The following is a 4,595-nucleotide window of genomic DNA, read 5'->3' as shown; positions in this document are numbered from 1 at the left end:
GCACATGTTGCCTGAGTCTAGAAAATTTCTCTCCTTCCCTTTAAAGAATTATTTTATTGTGGTCTTTAATTTGCAATAGGGCAACGTGCTCACCAGAAACAGGAAAAGCTGCCAGGTCCACGACTCGAACCACAGCTGGCCACGTGGGAGTCTAGCTCCTTAACCACCACACCCCCAGCTGGCCATCTGCCCCCTCTAAATCAACCCACCCATGCTTCGGCTGACCCGAAGCGTCACCTTAGGCAGCTCTGGCCTAAGTCATACCCCCTCTTATTAGAGGCACAGAGCTAAGCAGGCCCCCCACTCCGCATCAGGACCCCCGCTGCACGTTCAGCTGTGTAGAAGTGGCCACCGCCCACTGCCGAGGGCTCCCCACGGGGGGCGGGGGGGGCGGCTATGTCAGGTGCCCCAGCAGCACAAGGGTGATAGGCAGCTTCTCACACTTCAGGTCTGAAAGCAACACCCGAGATGCCTCTCAAATTCTTCACCCAAGACACGATTTAGTGGGGGTATGGGCTTAGGAATCTGCATTTTCACAAGCACCTTTCTGGTCCATTTGATACAGGTGGGCCCCCCCATAGAAGGATTCTAGACACACCTCAAGCCCCTGTATACTTTTTTAAAAATATATTTTATTTAACTTTATTTTTTAATTTGACCAGAGAAGGAGAGAGAGAACAAAAACAAGAAAGCAAGCTGCCAGGTCCAGGACTCGAACCACGGTCAGCTATGTGCAAGTCCAACACCCTTAACCACCACACCACCTCAGCCCTCCGGCCCTGCCTCGGGAGCTAACAGTCTGAGCCCTCTGTGCTCTTGCAGGCAGTTGTGACCCAGCACAGCTTGCCCCAAGGTGCCATCAGCAATTAATGACAGGCCCAGCTTGTCAACAGCAGACTAGCTCTCCCCAGTTTTTTTTTTTTTTTTTAATAAAGGTTTTTGCCATAGAGTGTGTGCCAGAGCGAGAGCCAGAGCCAGTGAGAGGGAAGGTGGGCTACGCTGCAATCCTGTCTCTGTTCTCCTCCGGGTGCATGTGCATGCACACACACAAGCCCAGTGTGAATTTCAAGCCTCCAGGACTTAAACCACAGTTGGCTAAGTGGGAGTCCCGCCCCTTAACCACCATGCCACCTGCTGGCCCCTCCTAAAAATTGTCTTTGAATAGACAAGAGTTTCTGCAGTTTGGCTTACTTTGCAATACCTTTATTTGAAGGCCTTGTCAGAAGACACTGCCTTTGGCCACTTGGCGGGGAAGGGCCGGGAGGAGCAGGGGTACAGGCACGCTGCGGGCGCTCCCAGTGGATGTCCCTGGGGACTGTGCCGCTAACATCGACTCAGATGATGTACTTGAAGCTGAAAGTGCTGTCGCAGGACAGGCGTTTGCCTTTGCACCTCCCACACAGGTCCTGGCGGTGGGGCCGTTTGGGGTCCACGTGGCGCAGTCTTACTGGGCAGGAACACCTTGTTTGTTTACATCTCTGAAACATGGGAGACACACAGAGGACGGCCCCTGGGTCGCTTCCGGGCCCTCCAAGTTATTCTAGTCTGCTCAGGTAGCTGGGCGTGCTCTAAGTAGAGCCTTGGGCTGCCCCCTCCTCTCTGTCTACACCCTGCAGGGGTGGGGTTTGGAACTGGGGGTCAGCCACGCTGTGGCAGGACCACACAGCACCAATCCGATTCTGAACCCTGACACTACTTTTGAAATCATGCCCTAAGAGAAAGGCTTCCTTCACTGGAAGGGCGGGGAGGGTGGAAGCGATGAGAGGGTGAGCCTGGCTGTGGCAGCCAAGCAGAGTCTGCTGACTTGAGAACACACCTCCCCCGCCCCATCTGACAGCGTGGACAGGTCTCCCTGCAGTTGCTCCCACCCGCCCATGTCCAACTTGAGTCCCGTGCATCGCTGAGACGGTGCGAGGGCAGTCAGGCTGCAGTGTGGTACCAGGCACGGTCAGCCATGGCCCCGCCCTGGGAGGACACCTGAGCCCTCGGTGCAGGGCTCGGCTCACAGCAAGCACCCCATATGTTACGAGTTGATGGTGAAACCGAGCAATTTGGATTTAAAACAGTCTCTCTGTGAGCCCTCAGACCAGAGGAACTATACCCCTGTAGAAAGGTTCAGTTCTGTGTTCCTGTTTGCTGTCCCTCATTCTAGACTCTGAGTAGCGGGCAAGGCGAGACTTCTCCCATGTTGCCAGCAAGACACATTTAAAAGGGGTGAACGTGACCAAGATTTGCAAAGACAGAGGAGGCTACCAAGAGGCCTCATTTCCCAGCGGGGTAGTGTTTCTACAACTCCCAGCAAAAAGCATTCGAAACCTAGGGCCATGGGAGCCTCTTTTAGGAAGTACATTCCAGAAACTAAGAATCCTCCACGACTACCCAAGTCATGCCAAAGCGCAAACCTTCGACTTACTTGACAGGTGATGTCCTCTACCCGGTAAGGGTTGTACGACTTCTGACAAGTCCTGCAGAACTGTTTGAAATACACCTGGGAGGAGGAGTCCGTGTCAGGCAGAAGCGCCCGGCCCGGGGCAGGGAAGGCCCGCTGACCCGCCCTCTCCTACCTTGTTCGTGCCCTGGACGCACCACACGTAGGCGCTCTCCCAGCGGATGTTGCAGTCCTTGCAGTGGTAGTAGCCGTATTTCTGCTCTAGGAACTGGACAGTAGGGAGCAGAGCTTACCCAACCCCTGCCTGACGGGCCCCCATCTCAGAAGCTGGGGAGCACCTCCTTCTCTTAACACTGGCGACTTCATTCCCGACCACAGGAGAAAGCAGGGTCAGTCTGGGTGGCCTCCACGATACATTATGGGAGCTAACAGCTTGGTCGGGCGAGTAAGATGCATGGCCAAGAACGTGCAGGCCAGCTCGACCTGCCCCCTAGGGTTGATGACAGACATGCAGGCGTCCCCTTAAGCAGGACAAAAGCAGCACCCAGGCTCTCTGAAGCTGACGATTCTCTGGGGAGGCCTTTTTTTCTGCAGGATAAAGTCTGATCTTAAACAAAGGGAGAAGCTAGTGGACGGCATAATGGTTACGCCGCTGGACTCCCATGTAGCTGACTGCGGTTCGAGTCCTGGACCCAGCAGCTTAAAATTCATGCCGGATGTGCGTGCCCAAAATGCTAAGAGGAGACTGAAGGAGAAGGAATTGTGGCATGGCCATCTCCCCAGAGGGGGTGATTTCTCACTTTCTGACTCAGTCTCTCTGGTGAGCACACATGCCCTATAACAAAACTCTCTCCAAGAAAAAACAAAAACAAAACACACACAGGGAGGCCAGCAGGTGTGTGGTTGTTAATGTGCTAGACTACCACAGAGCCGACCATGGTTCTAATCCCAGACCAGTAGCTTGAAAGTCACACTGGCTGCAGCTGCATGTGAGACCGCTGCTCCACATCCCAAGAGGAGAATGGAGGAGTCGTCGTCCAGTACAGCCATCCCCCTGGGGTGATTTCTCACTTCCCCTGTCTCCGGTGAGTGCCAGTGCCCCATGGCAAAAACCTAATACACACATGAATGTTAAGATGAACACCCCTGTACCTAAAATACCTACAGGTGTTCCCCCAGGATTCAAAACCTTGGTCCTGCTGCTAAGCTCCCGCACGTGCTAGGAATCCAGGTGGAGACCCACAGTTATGTCCCTACAGAGCCGTAGAATCGCCTTGTCAAGCTTCCCTTCTCCCTTCTCCTGAGAGCGGAGTCCTAGACAAGGTTTCAGAGTTACCTTTTCAAACTACTAGGAACTTTGGAGAGCACATAGCCCAGTTTGACAGAAAACAGGTGTCCAGGAAGGTTAGTGGCGCCCGAGATCGCCCACAGCTCAGGGGGGGAAGCTCAGGGGGACCAAGCCCTGGAGTGCGAGCTGCTTGGCCACTCCCCTCCCCCTGCCAATACGGGGGTTGAGGGGGTGGGAGCGCAGACAGACCAACAGCAGTCTTGGGTGGACTCCTCGACTCCCGGGGCCTCTTGTACTTCTCAGGCTCCTCTTCCACTGCCGAGGTACAGCTGGCCCCGTGCGCCCCGCCTCGGGCAGAGTGCAGAACAGGCAGCCGCGGAGCAGTGCGGGCTTCCTGAAGGGGGCGTTTCTTCAAAGCAAGGCAAGTTCCAGGGGAACCCTAAAGGAACTCCGCTAGGAAAATGGAGCTCAGAACCAACTAGGTGAGTGCTGATCAGGACCCCAATAGGTGGCCCTTAAGGTGTTCGCCACGTTTGGTGAGTGGGAGCATGCCCCCTGGGGTTCGAACCTCCCTGCTAAATTCCCCTGACAGCTGGCGTCATGCGAAAGCCTGGGTGCTTGGGGTCACCAGAGAGAGGAGTCAGCTAGAAAGCACCCGCCCCCGGATAGTAAAAGGTCCCACCACAACCCCTTCTCCTCCATTTCTCCATTCTGTCGAGATGGGGGCACGCGTACCCACACACCCGGGCCGCAGGGCCCAGATTCGAACCCTCAGTCAGCCACGTGGGCTCCGGCTGCCTTAACTGCAAGGCACGGAGCCTGCCTGGGTTCTGCAAATGCGCCCGAGCGGGGGTGGGGGGGGTGGGTTTCAAGTGTCCGCCGCTGGCCTGCAGTCGCTGGGGAACCGCACACTCCACA

The 4,595-nt window shown here is 55.6% G+C and overlaps 1 long non-coding RNA gene across 1 annotated transcript; it reads right to left on the bottom strand.

Moving 5' to 3' along the window:
• Positions 1-1,117: 1,117 nt before the first annotated feature.
• LOC102473878 (uncharacterized) lies at positions 1,118-2,654 on the bottom strand. The gene is made up of 3 exons (XR_333462.2): positions 2,565-2,654; positions 2,414-2,488; positions 1,118-1,478 (listed from the first exon to the last, which is right to left on the bottom strand). It is a non-coding gene; the product is annotated as an uncharacterized LOC102473878 (long non-coding RNA).
• Between the last annotated feature and the right edge of the window lie 1,941 nt (positions 2,655-4,595).

The sequence above is a fragment of the Tupaia chinensis genome, unplaced genomic scaffold (assembly GCF_000334495.1).
Source record: "Tupaia chinensis unplaced genomic scaffold, TupChi_1.0 Scaffold000054_1, whole genome shotgun sequence".
Taxonomy (NCBI): Eukaryota; Metazoa; Chordata; class Mammalia; order Scandentia; family Tupaiidae; genus Tupaia; species Tupaia belangeri.
This window is presented reverse-complemented; position numbering and strand designations above follow the sequence as displayed.